This window comes from Triturus cristatus, chromosome 8 (assembly GCF_964204655.1).
Source record: "Triturus cristatus chromosome 8, aTriCri1.1, whole genome shotgun sequence".
Taxonomy (NCBI): Eukaryota; Metazoa; Chordata; class Amphibia; order Caudata; family Salamandridae; genus Triturus; species Triturus cristatus.
The window spans coordinates 907,819,896-907,847,845 of NC_140591.1; the positions used below are offsets into that span (position 1 = coordinate 907,819,896).

Here is a 27,950-nt window from a genome sequence, read left to right on the forward strand (position 1 = left end):
GTTGGTGGTAGTGTAAAAGGAGTTGTTACCAGTGTAGTGTACTAAGACTCTGCAAGCTAGATCGAAGTTGCCGCTCTTCTAGAAGAGCACAGTTTTGGGATATCTGGGAAGAATGGTTTAGAGCTGTCCAATATGGCACGTAGATTTACTATCACCCAGTTCATGAATGTTACATGTCGTATGATTATAACTTTTTCGCAGTGGTGGAAAAAGGGGAACCAAATTTTGTAGTTGCTGTTAAAATTCCCCAACTTTTGACCCTATTTGCTGTTAAGGTCCAGGCTCCAGATTTAGTCAAGCGTGTGCCCGAGATTCCGGGACACAAAAAAAAAAGCCCAGAAGCGAAACTGAAACCTAGCACACTGGAATGTGCTCTAAGCATATAGCAACACAGCATCAGACTGTGGTGCTTTGGATCAAATCACATAATCCCCCATACTGGATCAAAATTGTAACTTTACAATGTGAGCTTTGTAGCGATGAATTGAAAGTAAGAAACTGCACAAACAAACACATTGTGAGCAATAATGCCTTTTTTTCCAGTCGTCAATCTAAGTTGTGGAGCAATGTAGTGAAAGTGCAGAAATTTGTCAAAACAGCATGTGCGGGAATGCCGTGCTTAAAGCCCACAAGTGAAACAATCTAGAGCCCTGGAATGTGCTCTAGGCATATTGCAACCTAGCATCGGTAGATGGCGATTGCAATTAAATAATCTCCCCTTACTAAAACTAAAATGTAGATTTACAGTGTTAGCATTGTAGCGCTGAAGTGAAAGAATTTGCAGAAAAACACAAAGTGCGAGCACGAATGCAGTGTTTTCAAGCTTGAAATTGAAGGGCAGTTTAATTGTTTGGTGGTGATATAGTACAATATGGTTCGGTGGACCAAATCCCACATGCGAGATACTAGCCTAGAGTGCTATGGGGGATATTTGTAACAAGGTAACAAACGCCAACATTTGTGTGCCAATGCTGTGTGTTCATAGCGTGACACGCTATGGCACTGGCAACTTGTGGTTGTATTAGTAAGGAAAATAAAATCCGTCCTTTAAGTACCATAAACTACCGGGTGTTGCACCACCTGCTAAGCACAAACCCAGCTCCCCTAAAACAAAGGCAAATTAAATGGCAACATCTATGCGTGAATGTCACGTGTTCAAAGTGTGCCGCCATATGGCAGCAGCATGTTGTGACTGACAAATCACGTATTTTGTCTGTGATACTGAAAAAAATAAACCGGACATTACGTAAGATAAAAGCGGAAAACCTGAAAAATGGAAGGGCACTAAGGAGAGGCACACGCACAACAGTGAAGAACATGGTGGGAGTACTAAAACCACAAGGACAAAATATTACAATATGGTTCAGGGACAAAAGACCGCTGCAGAGCAAGAAATCTAGAGCACTAAAGCGAGTTTTTTCACCCAAATAAATGCCAATATCTACCTGCAAATGTAATGTGATTTAAAGCTTGGAACAAATTGGCCCGGTATCTTTTGACTATGAGCAAATCACACAATCTTACTGTGCCTGAAATGTAAATTAAATAGCAAACCCAAACTTCGGTACTCTATCCTTCATGTTCGCACTATTTACTAATTTTAAAATGTGGAAAAAATAAAGGGCTTGGGCGCAACACCTGTTGAAAACTTGACAGCATGGGGTGGGGCAGAAACAATACTTGTAAAATAGCACAATGTGGGTTAGGGGTATATGTCTAGAGGCCAGACAGAAATGAAAAGTGCACAAATCCAAATAAGAAGGTCGAACCAACACACAGGCAAAGCCTATATATATTACACTAATGCGGAGCCTATGGTGCAGGTACTGGCTGCAGCCGATCGGGCACTAATGCGAAGCGTGCAGTGTCGGTTGAGGCCGCAGTAAGCTAGACAGGCAAAGACAATCCTAAGTAAGTGTGGGGCTGGAGCTGCGAAGCTAGTGCTGCATGCAGATGATCGGCCCCAGCCCACACAGCACCAGCGTTGGTTTTCTATTGCCAGACATGGACTGTCAGGGACAATGGCCCACGCTGCACAACTGTGGGGAATCTGTGGTGCGTTCCACTGCAGACTGAAACCTGCACCAGAAAGAGCTCTCTGCAGCCGGTGCTGGGTGCGGATGGTCGATGTGAGCCCACACTGCAGCAGCAGCACACAGGCCAGCAGCCACCGAGCCAAAGCTGCGTGCCGTGGAGCAGGCTGTGCCCGTACAGCAGCAGGGTAGGTCATTTGCCAGCATGCCGCTGCTACTGCCTGCTGCATGTAGTGGAACTCAGCCCATACTGCAGCAGCGTGGGGCAAGCTGCCGTCATTCGCTTGCTGCTCAGTGCCCCTGGTCACATGCGGCACGCCCTACGGTTTTGCAGAGCCACTTGGATGGAAAGTAACAAAACAAAACACAGGAGATTTTTAAGGGAGCGAGCAATATTCAGCTAGTTCGGATGAGCTTTGAGGAAAGACTGAGTATTCAATGAAAATGCGAGCAGCCAAAGCGGACGTCGCTGAAAGCGGTGCCATACAAACAAGGCAAGCCAAAGCGGACGGCGCACCGCTGACAATGAAAAGGAGTGCTTACTGTCTTTTAAAGGACAGAATGTAAAGCAGCCAGTAAAAGATCCAGTCCAGTGGACAGGGTGGTAACCATGAGGAACTGAAAAGCCTCCGGGACAATCATTACACCCTGTTTAGCATAATTGATGATGCCAAATGACGCACACCAATGGAAATTACGGGCGAAGCCGAAAGCGAACTTCTGAAACCATATTGATTCCAAGAAGCCCTCGCAGAGCGAGCAACGCATGCGCGCTGCAACGCCAGGCGAGACATAAAAAGGAAGAGGGGGAGGGAGCTTTTAGGAGATGGTGGAGATAATAGCATCATGAGGAAGAGGGAATCGTGGGGTGGAGGATAAGCACACTGAGTGGAACATTGAGCATGTGGTTGAGGAAGCAGAAACACTAGAGGGCAGCTGGAAAACATTCACTCCTGAGTGTTTAAAATGAAAAGTACTTACCTAAAAGCGCACAGTTGAAAGATACAAATCAGCCAATCAAGATGATGGTAGGGATGTTTATGGTCCAGAGGAAGGGCAAACACGAGAAAGTAAAACAAGCCATCGAAGTAAATAAATGAGTGACACAGCCAACCATTAGTAGGGAATAGGTAGGCTGTAAGCCCATAGGTTACTCGCAACTATACAGCGATCACTGCCTGGTAGGCAAGACCTTAAAAACAAAAACAAAATAACAGTGTCTTTGGAGTGGTGAAAGCATTGCAATTTGCATCAAGTGTGAATTGTAATCAATGAAAAAAATATGCCCTACCCACTTTGAAATTGTTTTAAGAATTCATTTTTAGATAAACACAGAAAATGTCTTTTCTTTTTTCAGGTTTACTAAAACGAATCCCAAACTTCAGAAAGACCAGGTTACCAGAATGGCAATATTGTGAAGTAGTTAAAATCTTACTACTCTATCAAACTTACCATCTTGTTAACCTTTGCCTAGCTTGCCCACAACCTACATGAAGAAAGGGGTCCTAAAAGCACTGGTCACATTTTTATGTTACTCGAAACAAACGCGTCTCCTGCTGCTTTAATGCACTTGGTAGTAAGGACTGCACACTTAACGAATGGGATAACACGTGTTGACTGAACCATTGTAGGCAATGAGATGAGTTTGTAACTCTTTTGGAGTAAGGTTAAATCACTGAGTAAAAAGTTGCAGGGAGTTAAGTGAGGAAATGAGAGAATGTTGCATTTAAAAGAAACAAGTTTAAAAATGCCATGCTGGAAAGATCTATATTTTTTTAGCAGAGAAGGGTTAAACACAATTAACACTGAACAAACTCAAGTATCGCACCCACCTTCTTGATGTCATTCCAGGCCTTCAACTTCTTGAGAAGCAGTACAGCTTCCTTAGTCTTCTTGTAGCCTTCAATTTTGTCTTCAACCACCAAAGGGACCTCTGGGATCTATTCGATTCTGTGGCCTAAAACAGATTAAAATTCAGCCAGTGCTTAATTTACTCGCGACTGGTTGCTAGAGAATTGGAGTACTCACTTGGGAACAATGAACAGCAAAACTATTTTGAAAATTACTCCCAGAACAGAAATCTAGACTGAATATATTGTGTTGACTTACATGAAACAAATCATATGCCCAGTCATTCCTAACAGCCAACTTCATTTAATACAGACCAGAGATCAGAAATTCCACTAAAATCATGTGGTGCAGAAACACGGACCAATGAAGTGGAACTCATCATTTCTAGATAACAAGACGGGGAGCGAAATGGATTAGTGTTATAAATAAGGAAACTCCTGGTTTATCTAGTTTGATGTTGGTGGAGCAGGTAAAACAAAATTTTGTATACCTTCTTTATTTTGCATGAAAATACTAATTACGTAATCATTCTAAATACTAACCTGTATTAATTGTTTGGAGTGTTATTACTAATCAACCTTTACACCTTGATAAACACAAGATACATGGGCGACTAAAATGCAAATTGCATGGCCACTAAATCTAATGATTAACCATGGTACGCTGTCACGTTGGTTCAGCCCTCGGGATCGGATTGTTGCTAAATTGTGGCCCACCTCTTGATCTACCCAAGCCTAGATAGCCGTAATGGCACAGGTCATTAGGAGGATCAAGTGAGGGAAGGAAAGGATGGGGACAGCAGGGAGGGAGACCTGTAAGACATAAGGAACACGATTAGTACCCTACCTAGCTTCCCTATCTTCTTATTAAGACCTCCGTTTAGCTCAGACCCATAAGTATACCTATTCTATATAGATATATGTATACCTGTAAAGAAAACAGAACAATCGGCTTCCTTGGCGTAACTCCTATTAGGGTGGTCTTAACAGATGTTCTCGTTGGTTTGGCTACTTAAATGGATACACAGAAACACGGGCATCATAGGACAATAATACAGCGTCACCAAGGAGCACAGGTTCTCCCCTAGACATACAATGCAACTGCGTAATTCCCTCCCAGCACCTACCCCAATCAAGGCTCCACCTTGCTTCACAGGGAGAGCGCAAACCCGCTACCTTTGGAGGAATCCCTGTTAGAATGGAGTCAAGAACACACAAACACAACGACTGACATGTACATATTACCATAGAGAGTTTATCGCCATGGTAGAGCCCAGCCTCTAACTGAGGACAGTATTCTTGTAGCAGGAGTGTCGTAATTAGATGCCAAAACAAATGAAAACGTAGGGTAATCAGAGTGGATACCAGTTGCCAAGTTTTACTCGGGTAACACTCGATACCAAGAGGTAATGTTAGGCTAACCTCTATGCACGGATTCTGAGAATCTGAAATGAGCCGGAAGCCTCCGGGCAAGTACTATCAAGGAGTCACCAAAGTTTTAGCAGCATCAATGCCACCACTCAGGGAGACGTTAACCCCCCTTCCTCCGCATGAGCTAGTTCCGAGCTCTCCAACGGAGTAGGGGCTGGGAAAACGACAATGGACTGTCACAATGTTGGTGCACTGCACCCTTACCAGACCTTCGGGTCACGTAGAGGCCCCTTCCTCAAAAGGAGCGAAATAGGACACCCACAGCAGCTCTGCTAACGACTGGACAAAATCCACTGGAAGCGCGTGGCTCTGCTACGGCCGTTGGAATGAATTTCCGACGCGTTGAGTGGCGGCGCTGGCGTCTATGTAGCGGACGCGCTCGTGTGATGTCCGTTTAGCATACGGCGTGTTGCGCTCCTAGGGCTTCTGGGAAATGTAGTTGGGGGGGTGTCTTCGATCGTAATGTTATCGAGTGCGCTCGAGTACAGTCCATAACAGTACATCCCTCCTTTCAGCGAGAGCGCGCTAGAGGACCTGGTTTATGCGGGTATTTCCTATGGAACGCGGTCACCAGACGGTTAGCGTGTACGTTGCTTGCTGGTTCCCACGAGTCTTCTTCGGGTCCGTACCCCTTCCACGCAACTAGATACCACAATCTTCGTCCATAAATCTTGGAATCTTTAATTCCCTTTACCTCGTATTCAGGAACGTCGCCCACCAAGACAGGGTGGGGGCATACGGTGTACGATGAACACCGGGTGGATCCGAAGGTGTGAGGGCAAGTGCAACTTCATAGTTACGGGACTGATACATTTCTCTATTTTGTAAGGGCCGATATATTTAGGACTGAACACGCTATGCTTTTTGAAGCGAATGTTCCGTGTTGATAACCAGACGGCGTCTCCTTTCTGGTATATTGGCCCGGGTCTTCGGTGCTTATCCGCCGCTAGTTTATACTTGTGTTTTGCGGTTTGTAGATTCTTTTGTGTCGTCTCTAGAGTTTCCCGAATGTGTTTCACTCTTCTGGAGACTTCAGGTATACTGGTAGTGTCATTCGGGTGAATAAAGGGTAGGAACCTTGGATGATGTCCATATGTGCTATAAAACGGTGATGTCTGTGTGGAACTGTGGGTGGCGTTGTTGTAAGCGATTTCCGCTAGCCATAGGTGGTCTACCCACTTCTCCGTGCCCTGGTTCACATAACACCGTAGATATTGCTTGAGTGTCTGATTGAGGCGTTCAGTTTGCCCATCGGTTTGAGGGTGATAACTCGTTGACAGGGCGGTGTTAATATGGAGAGCGGAACACCATTGTTACCAAAACCTTGCTGTAAACTGGGATCCTCTGTCTGACACAATAATTTTGGGTACTCCATGCAATCTTACGATGTTTTTCATTATCATTGTGGCTAGTTGTCCCGCCGTTGGAACAGCCTTGCAAGCCACAAAATGTCCCATTTTGGTTAGGAAGTCTATGACCACCATGATCACGGTGTACCCGTCATCTGCGGGTAATCCCACTATAAAGTCCACTGATATGTTCTCCCACGGATGGCTAGGAGTGGGGAGAGGTTGTAACAGTCCTTGTGGGCGTTGATGGTCTGATTTCATGGTGGCACATGTGTCACATTCCTTGATCCATAATTTCACATCATACCTCATGGACGGCCACCAAAACTGTCGATTGAGAAGACTAATGGTTTTCTCTGTTCCCAGGTGCCCCGCACTCGGGGATTCGTGACACCAATGAAAGGCTTGTCTCCTGAGTTGTTGAGTCAGGATCAACAGGCGACCTTGGTTCATCGGGAAACCTTTCTTAGTTTGCCATTCTTTGTGACTTTTTAACCATGTCCTCCATACTCCTGTAGACACTCCCTTTAGTACTCCCTTAAGGAATACATCTGGTTGAATTACCCCTATTATTTTCGTGGGGTGAATGATGGAATATTCCTGTGTTTTTTCTTCCATGGAGGATGTTTGTCGGGTTAGCGCATCGGCTTTACGGTTCTCCACTCCTGGTCTGTACATGATGATGAAATTATATTCCGAAAAGAACAGCATCCACCGCAGTTGCTTTGGGGTTAGGTGACGTGCTGCTGCCATGAACTGCAGGTTTCTGTGGTCAGTGTATACGGACGGTGACTACATGCCTAGCCCCCATCAGGAAGTGTCTCCATTCCATGAATGCGACTTTTATGGCCAACAGTTCCTTTTCTGAGATGTTGTAGTTCCTCTCCGCCTCATTCAGCTTCTTTGACATAAAAGCAACTGGGTGTAATTGTCCAGTGGTGGGGTGTCTTTGGGATAATACCGCCCCTAGAGCGACGTCAGACGCGTCGGCCTCGACGATGTAGGGTTTCTCAGGGTCAGGATGGGCAAGGACCGGAGCTGTAATGAAGGCTGTTTTCAAAGTTTCAAAGGCGTCTTGTGCTTCTTTTGTCCACAGGAACTTGTGGTTTTTCCGTAGCAATTGTGTTATGGGCGCTACAAGGTTCAAAAACTGATGAATGAAGCGCCGGTAGAAATTGGCGAACCCTATAAAACATTGTACATCCCGTACATTCAAGGGGGTTGGCCAGTCTTTAATTGCTGCTATCTTTCTTTCGGCCATCTCTTGTCCATGCGGGGTGAGCATCACCCCTAAGAACTCCACCGTGGTCACGTGGAATTCGCACTTGGTCAACTTGCAGAATAGGTGGTGCTTTCTAAGAATCTGCAATACTTTTTTCACGTGTTCAACGTGAATTTCTGGATTCTCGGAATAGATGAGGATGTCGTCTATATATACAACCACATAGTGGTCCAGAATTTCTCGTAATACATCGTTCAGAAAATACTGAAACGTGGCAGGGGCGTTGCATAGCCCAAACGGCATGACCAGGTATTCGTAGAGGCCATAGCGGGTCTTGAATGCCGTTTTCCATTCGTCACCCTCCCTCATCCTCACAAGTAACTGGCTGTGGGTCGATCTGCGCTATAATATCTTTCAGTTCTTCTCTCAGCCCTTGATGGAAGATAGCTGCTTGTTTCGTTTCTGGCCACTTGGTTTCTGTTACTAGCCTCCTAAAGGCATTAAGGTACGTGATTAAATCCTTATTACCTTGCCTTAACTCTAATAATTCCCTATCGGCTGCGTATGACTCGGTTCTCCTATCAAACACCCTAAGGAACTCTGCCTTGAAATCTTCCCAATCATACAGGAGGGGATCATCCCGTGATACCAATGGTACAGCCCACTGAGCGGCATCGCCCGCTAAGTATGAAATAAGAAAGGCGACTCTTGCTTGGTTAGTAGGAAACGATTTTTGTTTACACGAGAAATGAAGCAGGACCTGTGTTAAAAACACCTGGACCTTGCTTGATTCCCCATGAAATCTCTCAGGAGTGGCTAGTGGTACCTATACAGGTAGTTCCACTACTACAGCGCTTGTGGGAACCGCTGCTGTTGCCGACGTACCTCCGCATTAAAGGGGTTACGTTGCATACTTTCTACCCTGGCTCTGAGGTCTGCTGTTTCTTGTCTTTATGCTGTTAGTTCTGCCTGAACACTAGCAAGAGCCGTCAATACATCCTCTAGCGTAGCCATCCTCACAATCCGACCAGGAGGACTCAATTTGTGGGTTGGAAATTCTGTCACGTTGGTTCAGCCCTCGGGATCGGATTGTTGCTAAATTGTGGTCCACCTCTTGATCTACCCAGGCCTAGATAGCCGTAATGGCACAGGTCATTAGGAGGATCAAGTGAGGGAAGGAAAGGATGGGGACAGCAGGGAGGGGGACCTGTAAGACATAAGGAACACGATTAGTACCCTACCTTGCTTCCCTATCTTCTTATTAAGACCTCCGTTTAGCTCAGACCCATAAGTATACCTATTCTATATAGATATATGTATACCTGTAAAGAAAACAGAACAATCGTCTTCCTTGGCGTAACTCCTATTAGGGTGGTCTTAACAGATGTTCTCGTTGGTTTGGCTACATAAATGGATACACAGAAACACGGGCATCGTAGGACAATAATACAGCGTCACCAAGGAGCACAGGTTCTCCCCTAGACATACAATGCAACTGCGTAATTCCCTCCCAGCACCTACCCCAATCAAGGCTCCACCTTGCTTCACAGGGAGAGCGCGAACCCTCTACCTTTGGAGGAATCCTTGTTAGAATGGAGTCAAGAACACACAAACACAACGACTGACATGTACATATTAACATAGAGAGTTTATCGCCATGGTAGAGCCCAGCCTCTAACTGAGGACAGTATTCTTGTAGCAGGAGTTTCGTAATTAGATGCCAAAACAAATGAAAATGTAGGGTAACCAGAGTGGATACCAGTTGCCAAGTTTTACTCGGGTAACACTCGATACCAAGAGGTAATGTTAGGCTAACCTCTATGCACGGATTCTGAGAATCTGAAATGAGCCGGAAGCCTCCGGGCAAGTACTATCAAGGAGTCACCAACGTTTTAGCAGCATCAATGCCACCACTCAGGGAGACGTTAACCCCCCCTTCCTCCACATGAGCTAGTTCCGAGCTCTCCAACGGAGTAGGGGCTGGGAAAACGACAATGGACTGTCACGGTGTTGGTGCACTGCACCCTTACCAGACCTTCGGGTCACGTAGAGGCCCCTTCCTCAAAAGGAGAGAAATAGGACACCCACAGCAGCTCTGCTAACGACTGGACAAAATCCACTGGAAGCACGCGGCTCTGCTACGGCCGTTGGAATGAATTTCCGATGCGTTGTGTGGCGGCGCTGGCGTCTATGTAGCGGACGCACTCGTGTGACGTCCGTTTAGCGTACGGCGTGTTGCGCTCCTAGGGCTTCTGGGAAATGTAGTTTGGGGGGTGTCTTCGATCGTAATGTTATCGAGCACGTTCGAGTACGGTCCATAACATACGCAAACTAACTGTAGAATGTGTTGAAAATTGAGAATTGCATGATTTACGTTGCTCTTGTGATGGTTTGTGCTCCTGGTATTGCGGAAAAGTGAGTATCATTGCTTTAAATGTTGCTATGAGCTAGTAAAATACTAATATATATTGGGATTAGTGTGGGTTTAAACATTAGAATCTTCATTACCGTATATTAATTATTCTTATGTTTATCTTGGCTTGAGTTGGCATTCGGGCCTACTAGGCCACAGTATTCAAAATGGAGTTCGGAAGTGGCCACCGTCGTTTGAGCGCGATGCCTACTGCACAGACTCGGATGGCTCTGAAGCTCTCCAGGCGACCTCCAACCATGAGACTACATGTTCCCTGTCAAGGATAGGAACGTGGAGGATTGCCAGAACTCAGCTAGTGTGAATGACTGAAAATACAAAGGCGACCTGTACCCGGAGGTTTACATGTTGTTACTTCGGAACTTTCGCTAGAGAGCCCGAGGAAAACTTACAAATTTGAGACATGTCATACCCTGTTCCCTGGGAAACAAAAACTCTTGGGAAAGTCACCACTTCTTGCAAATTCAGGGGGATTTAGCCAATCAGGTTACTGCTGTTTTTAAAACTTGTTGCATATTTGGTCTAGAAGTAGGGGAAAGGATATAAAAGAAGGGGGTATTTAGTAGGGGGAAAAAAGTCGGCACTTTGTTCTCCATTGGTGACTGTTGGTGTGGAGTTCGATTTAATAGCGGAATTGTCTGGTCCTTTGACTACCTTTTGGGACTGCATCGTGCTGGGCGAAAAGAACTTTCCCGGACTTATTTGTGTTTTAACCTGCTTTTGACAGAACGATTTGACCAGAAGGGATTATTGATTTATGCAGGGCTGACGGGTTTTCGGGAAATGGTCATCGGTGTCAAAATTTTAGGTAAATATAATTGTATGTAAATTTGTGCTAAAGAGATTTACTGAAAATGTTGATTTGATTTAAAATTCTGATTATGCAAAGGAAAGTGAATTAATTAGATAAACTAAGCATTAATTAACAACCTTATAAGTCCTTGATTCTTTTAATAGGGTATTGATTAATCGAAGAGTTCCGAAGCAAAATGTGTTTTAGCTGGTTCTAAATCACCATCAACCAATCCAACTAATTGGTCCATCGACCAAGTGGTGGTGTGCCTTGATGTTAAAGTTAGGATTCTAAAGGTGCTGATGTATATAATGTATATAATGTAAAGATCTTCCTCCTATAGGTAACAAGGTACCCCACATGTCCAGCGCTCCTTTCCTCCTATGTGCAAACTCAAAGTGAGACGTATGAGTGTTGGTGTTATGGGCCCCAAAAATGAATGCGTGCGTGAATGAGTTAGTGTGACGACAGGTCTGTGACGCAGGGAAGAAACTGTAAATTTGCCCTTTTCCACTGGAGCTGTTTTTCTGGTAGCAGATTGATGGTTTTATTGTATTGGTTTGGTGATTATTGATTATTGATTATTGATGATTGATTGTTGATTTATGTTCTAACATTCTATGTTGAGTCGCGTTGCGTTCTATGTTGTTTTGAAGACTTCCGGGATGTAGGAAGTTGGATGCCCTGTAGATACACGGGGAAAACATGTGTTGCAAGTGAAGTCGCGCGGTGTATTGTCTGGTTGCCCTGTAGGTACACGGGGAAATGTGTGGCAAGTGAAGTCGCACAACGCATTGTCTGGTTTCGAATTGGTAACATCGTTGTGTTATCGTTAGGGACATTTCTGTGTGAAAGGGCATGAGTGCAATAGCAACAGGTTCTCTTGTGAAACTCTGGCCTTAATTCTCAGGAGCAGTGTAGTTTCCACATGTGTTTTATCCCCAGAGAAATGGTTAGCCTTTTTGCTTGCTAGAAGGGTAAGGTAGAGGGAAGTGCTACTTTATCGGCGAAACGGAATAATTCTGTGTTAGGGTAGAGGTAAGCGCTGCCTACTGGAAATACAGAATTCTTGTGTAAATGGAAAAAAACTATCTCTTTGGTTTAGCGAAACAGGCAATGGTGGTGTTTTTATGTCGTTACTAACAGATGTTTGATTAAAGAGAACGTAAGGGAAGTTTGCCAATACATTTTGTAAAGGAGGGGTCAGTAGAAACAGGAGTACCGAGAAAAGCTGATGTCAGAGAGACCGCGCTGGGATTGGCCAGCGGTAGGGAAACAAGGCGTTCACAGATTAGTGCAGAGGTCTGAGCCGCGCTAGGAGTGGAGAATTGCCAGTGTGACGTAGACGCCCAGGATTGGTGCGTTAATGTGAGCCGCGCTGGGATTGGAAAATTTCAGAAGTAACGTAGATGCTCCGGATTGGTGCGTTAGTGTGAGTCGCAGTGGGATTGGACAACAAACAGAATAGTTGTAGAGAAGCGATTTGAGAAGTCTAGTGATACAGGACTAAGAAAAAGAAAAATGATGTATTACGATCTACCCGAGAAGGAGAAAAAGTCATGGTTTGGGAAAATTAAAAGTCTATTTAAAAAGGATAAGCTAATTGTGACTAGGGAAGGACAGATCCTTCCTCCACCGAAATCGCCTGCATCCTTCATGGTAGCGAAATATGGATACCATACGTGTATTTGGCTAGATAATTGGGCAAAGTATACAAAAGAAGATGGAGTCTTAGCGTTTTCCGAAAGTGGTTCATTCAGCTTAGCTGGATTGAGAAACTTAAGAGAAAGAATGATGAGGTTAGAACCAAGAACTAGACCCACTCAGTTTGAGGCTTTGACGGAGTGGGAGGAAGAGATGTATGAGAGAGAACGACATCGGAATGGAAGGAGGTATAATTACATGTTTGGTAGACCGTGTGGGCAGGAAAGTCATGATGATAGGATGAGGAGATGGCGCAGTGCAAACATGACGGATGGGATGTTTCCATTGAGAAATACTGAAGAGACAAGTGGTAGAAAGTGTACAGAGAAGAGAAACCATATAGGGTCAGAAAGCTACAAGTACAGAGTGAATGAGTTGGAGGATGATGTGCTAGAGGACATGTTTTATAAAACTCCATCCCCGTATCAACCAAATTCTACGTTGCTGACGCCGAGTGCGCCAGTAAAAGAAACCTTGGGAAATAAAAGTTTTGAGCAGACGCCACCTGATTTAGAGAAAAATAATCCATTTAGAGACTCTGAAATAGCCCAGCCTGTCAGGATTGAAATTGAAAATTCAGCCGAATTAGCTAGGACTACTCTGGAACTAACTGAGAAAATTAGGGAGTTAACTAAAAACATGGAAGCTCTAACTGTACCTGTAACAATAGGGCCAGTGATGCCTGTTTTTGATAAACAGAAAGATAGTGAACATTGTTTAACAGTTCCCTACCATAGTAATACACAAATTGAGACAGAAAGAAGTGGATCTGGAGAGAATCCATGGGGAAAATTGGTAGGAACATCAGGTTTAAGTACACCTACAAATTTGACGATGAATCAAAGTCCAGTAAGTAAGACGCTGATGACAACTGAATCAGCACCAGAGACTCCAGAAAGAAATACAGAGCAAGTTAGAAATGAAACAATCCCTGTAGGTCCCACTTCTGATGAACTGAGCGATTGGTTAAGGAGTTTACAGCGAAAAGATACAGAGCCTCAACCTCTAGATGTGGCAAAATTAAAGATAACATTGGAGGAATTAATAGTAGGGACTATTCCAACTGAAAAATTAAAGGCATATCAGGATGAAGAACTAATGTTTCTTTGCAAAAGTATAACTTGGAGAGCGAGGAGTTTACATGAGAAACTTGAAGAAACGGCAAGTGAAATGGGCATTGATTTTGAGAAAATAAAATCATTACAGAAGCCATATAGAGTAGATTTCTCTGAAAAAGATATCGAAAATCTGAATACTGCAGGAAGGTTGACTCAAATTAAGGAACTGATTGCCTTGTTAAGAAAATGGGGTGACATAGACAGATGGAAAAGTAGGTGGTTTCGGAAGAGAGAGGACACAACAGATAAGACTTTTTCAGCATTTCCGGTAAGAGAAATGGAGACAGTAGTCACGGAATGCCCTATGAGGGAGATTCCAGGAGGAGGTTATGTACATGTTCCATGGACTAGACAGGACATTTTATCATTTATCAATGATTTTCCCAGGCTCAGGGAAAAGCCTGTGGAATGGTATCGACAGGTAGAAAGGTTTGTTAAATTATCCAAAGTGTTGTGGATAGATTTGAATGGTCTTTTCGATATAATTGTGCCGGCAGATCTGTGGGCAGAATGTAAAATTACAGTAGGTTGGCCCACTCAAGAGTATCCTAGGGATCCTAAGACGGGTGACCCTGATCCAGAAGTAATGAGAAAGTATGAACAGGTAATTACTTTTCTGAAAAACAAAGTACCACCAAAAGAAACTGATTAAGTAAAAATTGATAGAACTCACCAAGAAGTTAAAGAATCTGTCCATGCCTATTATGAAAGGTTGCTGTTAGCTTTTAAACAATATAGTGGTGATGAGAAATTGAGTGAGAAGGATCTAAGTCATTTTGTGTATCAATTTGTTTATGGTCTAAGACCTGAAGTAAGCTAAATGATCAAACAGCATATATTGGATTGGCAAAATAAAAAGATAGATGAAGTGTTACAACATGCAAAATATTTTAGCGATGAAATTGAGGCAAAACAACGTAAGCTGAAAGAGAAGGCCATGTGGGCACAGGTAAAGGTAGCGGAGAGACAAGAGGCTCAGCTGATTGAACACGCAAATGGCATGGGCCAGGTGAGACAAAAACCTAATATTGGAAAGGGAAAAGGACAAATTAGCTTAGACGAAGCAAAAAAGAAATGGCCATGTCATAATTGTGGAAAATTAGGGCATTGGAAATCCGAGTGTAAATTGCCCCTGAGTGCTAATGGTGATAATGCATCATTGAATCCGCAGGTGCAGAATGAGGTGAGTTGTCAACCGCCGCGACAGCAGCAGGTTGTTACCCAACAGTGTCAAGTGCCAAAGCCACCTTTTCCACAGAGCGTAAATCCTCAGAGATACAGTAATAAGACAGGATTCTACACCGAGGAACAGATAACCAAGCTACCGAGCGCTAGTGCTGTTTCGCAATATTAGCTGCAGCGCGATGAGAGTGAGTCAGAAGAGAGTTATTGACGGTGCCCAGGAGAGGAAGGGGAGTGCGTGCTTGGCGCAACTCTAGAAGTAGAGCAGACAGGACCTTTTATGGACGGAAAGGTAAATGACGAGAACTTTACTTTCCTAGTAGATACTGGTGCTACTCGTTCAACTGTTAGATCAGCTGACATTAAAAATCTTCCTCTCTCGGGTGACACAATCCAAGTAGTTGGAGTTTTGAATAGACAGATAAAAACCTACCTTACTGATCCTGTAAAAGTCAAAATAGGGAAATTCACCCATATGCATCGATTTGTTGTATGCAACACTAGTCCTGTGAATTTGTCAGGGAGAGATTTGTTGTGTAAGATGAATTGTACGATTTTCTGTACCCCTGACGGCATAGCTTTTGAAACCCCTGATGAGGATGTACTGTATAGAATGATAATGGCTGAAGAGGCCGGATTGTGTGGAGTTGCGGGTGCATCAGCATCATTGGCGACTGTCTGAGTGGGTCCTTTCATTGTTGGACCTCCCCACGCCTGCACCTACACATTGATCAGTTCTGGGGTTCGGAGTTTGGATGTCTTCTTGCAGTGAAGTGCGCTTGGTGGAGGAGTAGGGCAGCGGGATTTGAATTGCTTGTCCTTGCCGGGTGGCTCCTGTTGTGTTGCTGCACCCTGTATCATGGGTAAGCCGGATAAAATTCAGTCTCGCTTAAACTTTGATGCCCGCAGGTCTGGCAGGCCGGCGCAAACTGTGGCTTCGGACTCGGAGATGGACGCGGCGGATCAGGCCCCCTCCGCCTTGGAGAAGACCCTGGCGGCAATTCAGACTAGTTTGCAGTCCATCGACGGTAAGATTGAAGCGCTTAATGGTCACATGGACACGATCTCCGCCAAATTAGATAGGCAAGGGGTCTGTCTGGGTGAAACCGAACAAAGAATCTCGGATACTGAGGATGGGTTGCAGCAAGTGGCCGCTAAACAGTCTGATATTGAAAAGATTTTGGCGCTTATCAAAGACAAGAACGAGGACATTGAAGCGTGCTCGCGGCGCAATAATGTACGCATACTTGGGCTGCCGGAGTCCACAAATGTGGGGCGTCTAGAGGAATACGTCGAAGCTCTATTTCGGGAGGTGTGTGGGCCGGACACTCTTTCCAATATGCTAGTTGTGGAGCGAGCTCACAGGTCTTTGGCGGCGTGTCCGCCTCCGGGCGCGCCGCCCCGGCATATTATTGCGCGCCTTCTGAATTTTAGAGACAGAGACACTATACTGCGTGTGGCCCGCCAGAAAGGGAAGATACAGTTCCAGGGGAATGAACTCTCGTTCTATCCAGACTTTACAGCCTCAGTTCAAGCTGCAAGAAAAGAATTCCAGGGGGTAAAGAAAGTGTTGCTACAGGAACAGGTGCCTTACGCAATGTTGTTTCCCGCGCGCCTGCGTATTGGGGTAGATGACGCGGCGAAAACTGGCTATGGACTATGCGAAAACACTGAGGCGTAAGAACCAAAGATCAGGCCAAACTTCAGATATTGACTAGTAATACTGTATACCCATGTTATGCTTTTGTACCTGTTTTTGTTTACAGAGCCGTGCAGTGAATTTGTTTCTCTCTTTGCTACCTGCGCCTTGGTTGGGCCCGAGCTGCATACCATAGTGGTGTAGCTTGGGGAAGGGATGGTGCGGGGTCAGCACATTTGAATGTTGTCCATTTAATACAGTTATTGCTGAGAGATCTGCTGTTGATATGTTCACATCGAGGACTGCTACTGCCGGTCTCACCATAGTATGTCATTCACAACTAGGCAGAATTTTCTTTTTTTTTTTCTTCTCATGATGACTTGGATTAAGGTTGCAGGGGGGAGATTACTTGACTGTTCTGGCCATCGCCGTGATGGTATGTGTTATATGTCCGATCCGGGTGCGGGGGGGTCTAGCAATTGCTGTACAGCCGGTGGCGGCCCGCTCCCTTTAACAGGGGAGTGAGATGCGCAGCACTACGTTCCCCCTCTATGGGTATACCCCTTTCTAAAGCGGGAGTCCGCCATTTTTTGTTTGTTGGGTGGGGAGGGTATTGCAGGGGTTGTCTTTGGCAAATTGGGGTTGCCAAAGTGGGTGTGGGGTATTGCATCAGTTTGGGGTTGTTGTTATTTTGCACTCAAGGGAGACAGATACAGATCGTTGCAGGCTTTTGTGGTGTTTGCAGATAGCAGTGCTTGTGCGCAGATTCATGCATTGTATCCAAAGTAATGGGTGAGTAGTACAACTGTATCACATGGAATGTTCGGGGGCTGAATACTCAGGTATTGGCGTACCTAGATAGACACAAGATTCATATTGCTCTTCTGCAAGAAACGCATCTCTCCAAGCAAAGGGAGGGCAGTATTGCATGCAGGTGGGCAGGGCAAAGGGCGGCGTCTTCATTTCCTACATATGCCAGGGGTGTCCTTATTTTGATAAAGAAGGGCACGCCATTCGCCCCAATGTGGACGCAAACTGACAGTGACGGTCGTTGGGCTCTGATGCAGGGCACGCTGGGTAACACTCTGATCACACTTATCAATGTATATGGTCCAGTGGTAGATGAGCCATCTACTTTTGTACAGCTGCTGCCAGTGCTTCAGACGTGGCCTGATGCTGCGATATTGTGGGGAGGCAATTTCAATACATACCTTGATCCGTGCCTTGATAAATCCGATCCGCATGGCGTGCGCACGGTCAAAATTACGCAGTGTGTGCGAGATGCTAGGACAGAAATGGGCTTGGTAGACACCTGGAGTCTACGCAATTCTACAGTTCGACTGGGTACACACGTAACGCCCTCGCATCAAAGTTAGTCCAGGTTAGACTACTGGCTACTGAATGAAGAAGCCAATGGTTGGGTAACTCAATTGTATAATCTGCCTCGTACGCTCTCCGATCCTAACCCTATAATACTTGAAGTCCAAATACCGTCTAACACGCACTTCCCCTTCACCTGGAGATTCAGATCAGAGGCATTATTAGATCCCGTTTATGAAGACACAATTAGACAGGCGATCAAACAATATTTTGAGTTGAACGTGGGGTCGGTGGACAGCCCGGCAACTTTGTGGGAGGCATTCAAAGTAACAATCCGTGGGGTTTGTATAAGCACCACTTCGGGGATCTTGAGGGATCTTAAGGGTCAGTTGTCACAGCTTGAAACTCAGCTCAGCGCACTCGAAGCGCAATATGGCGCAGATCCGACAACCGCTCCTCTTGATAGATTCCATGCTCTGATGAAAGAATATGAGGTTCTGGCGGAGACGGAGATAAGGTATAAGTCGAGGTGACATGTGGCCAGAGCCTATGACGAGGCCGGCCGCCCCGGGAGGAAGCTTGCCGAGTCGTTGCGATTTCGTGATCACCACCATCCTATTCACAAAATAGTGGCTGGAAGTGGGGAGGAGCACTATCAACCCGAGATATTGTGGAACAATTTAGAAATTTTTACGGCGAGTTGTATGCCTCTCGTGGCGCCTGTGATGAGGCTGCTCTATCTATATACTTAGAGGAGGTTGCTTGTGTGTGGCTCGCGGACGGGCATCGTGAAGATCTTGGCCAGCCTATCAGGGAGTCTGACATTAAGGAAGTTATTAAATCCCTTCCCAATGGCAAGGCCCCTGGCCCAGATGGGATCACTTCTGAATTTTATAAACAATATGCGGATATTATTACCCCGTATCTCTTAGGTATATGCGGAAGCTCATGAATAAGGGATACTGCCACCATCTCTCAGGCAGGCGCTTATCATCACTCTTCTAAAAAAGGACAAAGATCCGACACTGTGTGAATCATATCCCCCCTTATCGCTAATAAACTTGGATGCTAAAATATTGGCGAAAATACTGGCCACTAGACTGCAGCCGCTAATCCCGGTCATGGTGTTGCCAGATCAGTCTCGTTTTGTACCGGGGCGTTCCACCTCAAATAACCTCCGCACAATATTCGCTATGTATCATATTTTAAATCCCGATCTACAAGCTGCGGCGGTCATGCTTGACGCCGCCAAGGCCTTCGACTCTATCGAATGGGGATATATGCTCCATATCCTCAGGAGAATGGGTCTCCCCCCCTGTTTTTTTATGCTGGCTGCAACTTTTGTATACTGACATTTCGGCGAGAGTAAGAGTGGCCGGCCTTACTTCAGTTCCTCTTAGAGTGGACAGAGGAACTAGACAGGGATGTCCGCTGTCTCCTCTGTTGTTCGCTCTCATGCTTGAACCACTCACCTGTAGCCTCCGTCAGCGCCACAGACAGACGGCGCTCAATTTCAACCAGAGACCGGTTGGGATTTATATGTATGCGGACGATATGGTCCTTTTTATACGGGAACCGCAGACCAACCTCTCGCCGGTGCTGCATGAGTGTGTCAGATTTGGCCTCTTTTCTGGACTGACGATCAACTGGGAAAAATCAGTGATTCTGCCATTAACATTATGTACGTGTTCCCCCCCCCTTAGAATATCCTCTGATTTGGACGGCCGAACCTATCAAATACCTGGGTGTTTGGGTGCATCGGTACCCAGAGATAGTTATAAAAGAGAATTATGGTAGAGCGCTGCATCAGTTGGAAGAGCAGGTGGAAAGGTGGTTACATCTTCCTTTATCATTGGCAGATCGGGTTGCGGTGGTTAAGATGGTGGTTTTGCCTCGCTTTTGGTATTTATTCTGTAACATTCCCATCAGGCTAACCAGTCATTTTTTTGCCAAAGTCAAAACACAGCTGCTGAAGCTGCTATGGGGAGGAAAGCAGGTGAGAATTAGCTGGACCACATTGGCGCTTCCGTACTCCAGGGGCGGATTTGGGGCGCCGGATCTATTTCTTTATTACTTATGTGCACAGGCACAATATGCCTACTATTGGTACCGGCCACATGACTTCACCTCACATGTAGCAGTGGAGGACGGGGATGCATACCCTATACCATTGTCGGGAATACTCACTCATGTCAACAGGGGTACACCGCAACAAGAGATTAATACAATAGATATGACGGTGGGTGCGTGGCAGACAATGGGTCGCATCGCTGGAAAGCTGCCTCTATATGCACCAGCGTTGCCACTGGCTGGGCATGCAGCGTTGTCTGTCATGCGGGAAACAGGTCCAATTAGGGCACTGAGAGAAGTGGGAATAACACACATGCAGGATCTGTATTCGGAGGGCGTGTGCAGCTTGGACACTGGGCTAGATTTCATTACCAACTCCACGCCGCTATTTACATACACAATACATCGCCTAAGGCGAGCTTTACAATGTCACTACTCGGTGTTTCCGGCGAAGCCACCAACTCTCCTCTCTCTACAGCTGCTATTAGTGGCTCCCTCTAAGAAGAAATTAATCACCAAGCTGTACAGATCGCTCCAGGAGGAAGTACAAAGGGGGGTAGATCGTAGCCTAGAGCGTTGGAATGCTGTTCTAGATACCCCGTTAACGGTGAAGGACTGGGAACATATATGCGCCTTGACTGGGAGACTCCTGCCTAACGGTAACTTACGAATTATTCACCTGAAATGTATTCATCAAGTATATCATACTCCTCTTAAATTGTATAAGATGGGGCTCCGGGACTCTGCGCCTTGTAAAAGGTGTGGACACGGAGATGCAGACTTCATCTTGCATGGAACTGTGCTGCGGTGTTTACTTACTGGAAAGAGATCCTCAGTCATATACACAAGATGACAGGGGAGGAGTTGCAATGTACACCAGCCATCTGTTTGCTTTGTGATGTCCCACACTTGAAAGGTGTGATAGGCAGATATGTGCGTAATGCGCTTCTGTTGGCCAAAAGGCGCGTTGCTATGTCCTGAGAGGGTCGGCCGGGCCCTCAACTAAAGGATTGGACTTAATATACTGTAAGGAAACTCTGGCACTTTACGCAGAGGAGCTGCCTACTACTTCTAGGCCTAGAGATATTTGGGAGCCACTCAGACAATATCTGCTGACCTATTCTACTGCTGTGGTACCTACCCCTTAATCTGTATAATATCTGCTGTTTGTTTGTGACTGTAAGGGTAAAGTCCAGATGTCAGCCTTATTGTTTTTTGTGTAATCGTAATGGGATATGCAATTTCTGCTCTGCACAGCACGCACCTGGGATGTATCTGTTCTCTTTGTAATGGTTTATTTTGACTGCTTCAGATGCCCTGTGGGGCAACATATTTGATGTCTTGTCTCCTTGCTTTCCGTTTGAAACTCAATAAAGAGATTTAAAAAAAAAAAAAAAGAATGACAATGGCTAATCTGGAACCCGAAATCACTGAGGCATTTGCTGTATTTGACCCAGAAGAATTGCCTCAGGAATTAAAGAAAACAGTGAGACCTGAAGTGTGCCATTTCACAGGGGAAGATATGGGATTGATGAAAAGGGTAGACCCTGTGAAAATATCAGTTATAGAAGGAGTGAGCTACCCAAACATTCCCCAGTATAAATTAACACCGGAAATAATTGCAGGAGTAACTCCGGTGATAGGCAAAATTATTGAACAGGGAATTTTGAGAGAAATAATGAGCAGTCCATGTAATTCACCAATTATGGGTTTGAAGAAGCCTAACGGAACTTTCAGGATAGTGCAAGAATTGAGAAAGGTGAACAAAATTGTTGTACCTTGTTGTCCCATTATACTAAATCCTTCAGTGATTCTATATCAGATTCCCCACGATGCAGAATGGTACATGGTCATTGACCTGTGTCACGCTTTCTTTTCTATTCCATTGCACCCTGACAGCCAACAGATTTTTGCGTTCCGGTTCAGCGAACGTACTTTGGCATGGTGCCGAATCCCACAGGGGTATACAGAAAGTCCCTCGATATTTAATCAGAGTCTAAAGAAATCCCTGTAAGATTTAAAAATACCTGAAAGCTCAGTACTAGTGCAAAACATCGATGACCTATTAGTGGCATCGAGAACACGAGAAGCATGTGTGGTAGATACAGTTGCATTGTTGAAACATTTGGCGCGGATGGAGGACTTAAGGTATCCCCATCTAAATTACAATTTTGTAAGAAAGAAGTACAATACTTAGGTCATAAGATTGAGAAAGGCCTGAGGAAAGTGACTGCAGACGGAATAAGAAAAATAAAGAGAATGAGAGCACCAATGACTCAAAGAGAGGTGAGAATGTTTCTTGGAATGGTTGGATACTGTCGTCAGTGGATCAGCAACTTCTCGCTGATTGCAAAACCTCTGGTATGCTTGACAAAGAGGGATGTGAAAGACCCCCTTGAATTAAACAAAGAGGAGATGAAGGCTTTTAAACAATTGAGAGATAGCTTGTGTGAAGCCACAGCACTTGGAATGCCAGACTATGAAAAAGAGTTTGAACTCTATTGCAGTGAAAGAGATGGGTGTGCACTTTCTGTGTTGGAAGCATGGAAAACTGAGACGACTGATTGCATACTTTTCAGCAGTATTGGATCCTGTAGCTGTAGCGTTGCCTAGTTGTTTGAAAGCAGTGGCTGCTACCTGTAAGAGTTTGGAACAGAGTGAAGGAATTGTGATGGGATACCCTGTGATGTGCCTCTGAAAGAAAGTAATTATGTGATGTTTGTGGATGGATCATGTCTGAGAACGGAAGAAGGAATTTTGAGTGCAGCACATGCGGTCTGTACTGTAGCGGCTGTATTGGAAGCGTCTTGCCTGAAAGGAGTGAGATCAGCTCAAGTTGCTGAATTGTTTGCATTAACGAGAGCATGCAAGTTGGGAAAGAATCTGCGAATAACTGTGATTACTGATAGTCAGTATGGATTTGGAGTGGTGCATGATTTGGGGCAAATCTGGTCCCAAAGAGGGTTCTTGACATCAAGTGGAACTCCTATAAGGAATGCGGAAGTGGTTGGCAAATTGCTTGAGGCGATACAGCTGCCTAAACAGATTGCTGTCGTAAAATGCGCAGCCCACACAAAGAGTACTGACTAAGTGTCGGCTGGGAATGAGTTTCCGAATGACATGGCGCAGTACTGTGCGCGAAACCAAAATTCAGTCAATCGGAATCGGGAAAAGGAAATGAACTCATGTCCCTTACTCTTTACTAACACTGTGAGTGCCTGGGAGGAAGTGAGACAGTTACAGGAAGAGGCAGGAGAAGAGGAATGGAAACAATGGATAAAATCAGGATGTGCACCACGAGAGGCAGACAGAGTTTGGGTTTATCGGGATGAAAGACCAGTAATGCCTGATAGCATGATCTCTACCATGGCACGGATGTACCATGGACAAGCACATGTGGGTAGGGATGCTATGATCAGACTTTTCAAACAGACCTGGTATAATGCAAAATTCTGGCTTGTAGCTGAGAGCCTTTGTCAGAGATGCCTTATATGTCAGCAATACAATCCAGGAAGGTAAACAGTGGTGAGTTTGGGAACCATAGGACGGGAGGGAGGTCCTTTTACCAGAATGCAGATTGATTTAATTGAAATGCCCCCATGTAATCGGCTAAGGTATGTTCTAGTAGTTGTTTGCCTGTATTCACGCTGGGTGGAAGCGTACCCGACCAGAAGGAGTGACGGGGTTACAGTAGCTAAACTCCTATTGAGAGAATTCATTCCTAGGTTTGGTTTTCCAGTGACGATTGAATCAGATAGAGGAAAGCATTTTCAGAATGAAATAAAATTGATTTGTGAAGCATTGAATGTACAACAGAAACTGCATTGTGCCTATCGTCCAGAGGCTTCTGGAGTAGTGGAACAGCTGAATGGCACCATTAAAAACCGAGTGGGAAAAATGTGTTTAGCCACAGGTTTAAAATGGCCTGATGTCTTGCCTCTAGTGCTCATGACTATTACATCGATTCTTGATAGGAATACTGGCCTGAGCCCCCATGAAATTGTTATGGGTAGAGCGATGAGACATGTTTTCATTCCTGTCAACAAACTACTGCCTATATCTGATGACTTTGTGTTGGATTATTGCAAGGGGTTGGCTGATTCCGTTCATTCTGTGTTTCATCATGTTGGTTCGGATGCAACCACCCTTGAAAAGAAGCCAGCTCATGATTTAAGTCCTGGAGACTGGGTAAGGATTAAAGTGCATAGAAGAAGAAATTGCCTGGTACCACGGTGGGGAAACCACATCAAGTGATTCTGACCACGACGACTGCTGTGAAATGTGCCAGAGTAAAGAATTGGATTCATGCTAGCCATACTCTTCGAATCCCTAGTTCTGTAAACAGACCTGAGGAAGAGTATTTGGGAGAATCTGGTACAAGTTCAGAGTCAGAATCAGAAGAAACAAGAACGAGACAAACTTCAAGAAGGGGAGAATTGGAGCCAAGTCAGATTGTGGAGCCAGAGAATTTACCATTGAGGAGACGGCTGGAAATCTCTGATATTAGCCCTGAATCAGATACTGAGCAGGTGGAGATACAAGAAAAGGTAAACGAAAATATTGAGGAAACTGACAAAGAGATACTTGATAATGAAGCCTCACATGCGAGCACAAGAGAAATTCCACCTGAGGTTATAGAAGTAGAAGGTGAGGAATTAGATACAGAGAGTGAGGATAAGACTGTAGCGGAAGACTCCCGAGGAGGTGTGGGGACAACACACACCCAGGTAGAAGAAGGGACAGTTAGTCAGCAGGAAGATTGTGTGGAAGAAACACGAGGAGGGAAAACTGTAGATAGGGAGCCTGAGGTCTCGAAGGAAAATTCCAAGGACGGTAAAGGTCACACATATACAGAATCTGAAGAGAGTGAAGGAGAACACCAAGGACGGGTTTTGAGGAAAAGAGCCTGGAAAACCGAGCGAGGTGAGAAGGGAAATACATTGAAACGACCGTCGAAAGAAGAAATCTGGCCCAATAAAGTAAAAAGACTGAGATACCGACTGACGAGAGTAAAATCATCCAAAGCTGAACAAGTGGATGAAGTATCCAGTCAAGAGAAATCAGAAGATACTGATCAGACACATTTGAAGAAAGAAGAGAGAATCAAGAAACCCAACCAGAAGTACAAGTCACCGGAATGGACATATGTGGCACTTCCTGAGATACAAGAGGAAGCAGACAGCCAAGAAAGTCTAGGAGTGACTGTATCGGAAGTGGTTGAAGAAGAAGAAGATTCGGAATTCCTGAGAGTTATCTTATCTGATATCAGAGAAGAGACGGAGGATCAGGAAATTCTGAACCAAGACTGTGAAGACAAAGGCAAAGATGATCACATGCCAGATTGAAGTACAAGAAAGAAAAATACAGAGTAGTTGAAATACCGGATGAGACATATTGCTGAAAGAACCAAGTAGGTGCTTACCGCTTAGAGCCTTGGGTTTAGACAATTTTTAGTTGTGAATAAAAGAGGCTAAGTCAAAAGACACTGATCATTTCCGAAATGGCAAACACAGAGGGTAGAAAAACTACATGCGGGTTTCTCCGAAGATGGTGCAAGGTAAGGGTGGTCGGAAATTGAGTAATCGCATTATGCAAATCTTCGCGAAAACGTTAAAAATCTCTACGAACACGCAGAAATATCGCGAACACGCGGAAGTTTTTGTCCCGCCTGTTTGCGATGTTTTTTGCGTGATCGCGTTGGAAATGTGTCGCCAACTTGCCCATGCAGTCGCTAATGGGCGCAGCCATCTTGTTTTCACTTGTCCCACCCGCTCGCGGTGCCTTTTCCTGTTCCAGGTCGCTCAATGCATGCTCGTGCCCGTTCACGATAGGTATTTCCTATTCGGGAACGCGTATTGCATGTTTGCAACGCTTTTTGCGTGCTCGGGGGGAAAATATCTTTCGAACTTTCCCATGCGGTCGCAATGGGCGCGGCCATCTTGTTTTTTACTCTATGCTATGGTTCTGGGAGATGCTTTTCAATCCTCCCTCTATCTTTTCAATCCTTTGTTTCTGAAAACTTTTTTTTGATCTTTTTTATTTATTATCTCTCTCTCTATTTTCCTGATTCTATATTTTTGTTTTTGTCTACTTTTTGTGTGTTTTTTAACTACTTTTTCCATTACCTGCTTTTTTCATTTCTTTTACTTACTTTTTTAATTTTTACCTTTTCCTTTCCGCCCCCCGCCTACCCCAGAACCATGGCAAAGGGCCACAGGGCGCATCGCAGCCAGAGCCGTGACCGCCTTCTTTGTGGATAGCGGCACCCACAAGGGGTGCAGGCACGGGCCTTATTTGGGGAGGTGGAGTAGGCCGCACTGGTTTTTTTTGTGCAGCGCCACCTCCCCTTAACCCCGGCAGCAGGCGGCAGGCCTGGGTACGGGCTCCGGGAGCATCGGCAGCGGTGGGGAAAGGTGCGCCGGGCAGTGTTTCGCTGCTCTGGTGTCCGGCGCAGCCAGAACCAGCTGACGCACCGGTGGTCCGATATCCTGGACCGGGAGCAGGACCTGCTAGGAGTGGAGGTCCCGAGTCTTGGTGAGTAGCTATTTAATTATTACTACTTTGTGTCTGTTCTTCTGCTCTGTGTTATATATTGCGAATATATTTTTTTACCGACCAGCTAGAATGCTGCTGCTTACATTACAGGTAATTTACGTTTAAAAGTCTTCTGTGATTGTTATGACACAGGTGCTCTGCGCTACTAATCTTGTTATTTGCAACTTTGCATTTGCGCTCGTTTTGCGTGATTTTGTAAGAGTTTATTTTAGAAAACTTAAGATAGGTAATGCTAGAGTGACTTTAGTCCTTCCTTTGTCCTGTCACTAAGAGATAGGGGTGGATTGATACTTAGGTTTAGTTACTTATTATAAGTTTGCAATTTTTTAGTGGTCTGTGACGCGTGACGCCCCCTCTGTTACGTCACGTGCTGCTGAGTCCTTATTAGAACCTTTTGTAGTTTGTTCAGTGAATTGTAATAGGCTTAGCACTAGCAGAACATCTATATCAACCAACCAACAATTTGGTGTATGCAAAAATGCAGGCATATGTCCTCCATTTATGCATTTTTGAGGACTAAAAGAAGTGGAAATGCTTACTTAATGTACAATTGGCACGCCTGGAATAGGTGGGCTAGGTCAGGTGGTACGTACTACTTAGGCTTAGTTAGTATTCTGGAATCAGAATGGAACACTGTATTAGTGTAGATAAATAATAACTAATCGGTCCGCGAATCCCCAGATACTACTTGTCGACCAGATTAGATAGGTCAATTTTATTGCAATTGTTGTTTACACAAATGTTTTTTTGACAGTCTTATAAAAATATTTTAATTGTTTCACACCAATCATCAATGTTTGTCTCTTTCTTTCTTATATCTTTCATGATCAGCACCCAGGGGCAAGAAGACGGGGGCAGAGTCGTGGGAGCAATTCCAGTCGGACAGGAGGACCAGAACGAGGGCTCTTCTGCTGGCCCCAGTAAGTCTTCCTGTTTTTAATATTAATAATTCTTATTCACTAACTTTTACTGCACCGTATTTTTTTTGCCGAACTATTGTTTCCGTTTCTTAATGCTATTTTTTACCAACTATTATCCTTCGATCTAGACTATCTGTTTCTAAATTCTTGTTATCCCTGCCTCTAACTGCCTCTGCTATGACTCTCTGTACTACTACTATGAGTCTGTCTGTAGCTAAGAATGCCCAGTTGGCCACTCTTTATTTAAAAGGTTTTAAATAAAACTCAGATTCACCAGTAGCTCTAGCCATTGAGTCCAGTCCTTTGGGTTGTCCTCTTGTACTCCTTCCATTC

The 27,950-nt window shown here is 44.9% G+C and overlaps 1 long non-coding RNA gene and 1 other non-coding gene across 2 annotated transcripts in view; both read right to left on the reverse strand.

Moving 5' to 3' along the window:
- Positions 1-3,869: 3,869 nt before the first annotated feature.
- The window catches only part of LOC146805247 (uncharacterized), a 50,729-nt gene continuing 26,648 nt past the window's right edge, over positions 3,870-27,950 (reverse strand). The window contains exon 3 of the long non-coding RNA XR_014967441.1: positions 3,870-3,990. This is a non-coding gene — a long non-coding RNA (uncharacterized LOC146805247). The remainder of the gene's footprint in view (positions 3,991-27,950) is intronic.
- Positions 4,201-4,271, reverse strand: LOC146805248 (small nucleolar RNA SNORD18). The gene has a single exon (XR_014968374.1). It is a non-coding gene; the product is annotated as a small nucleolar RNA SNORD18 (small nucleolar RNA).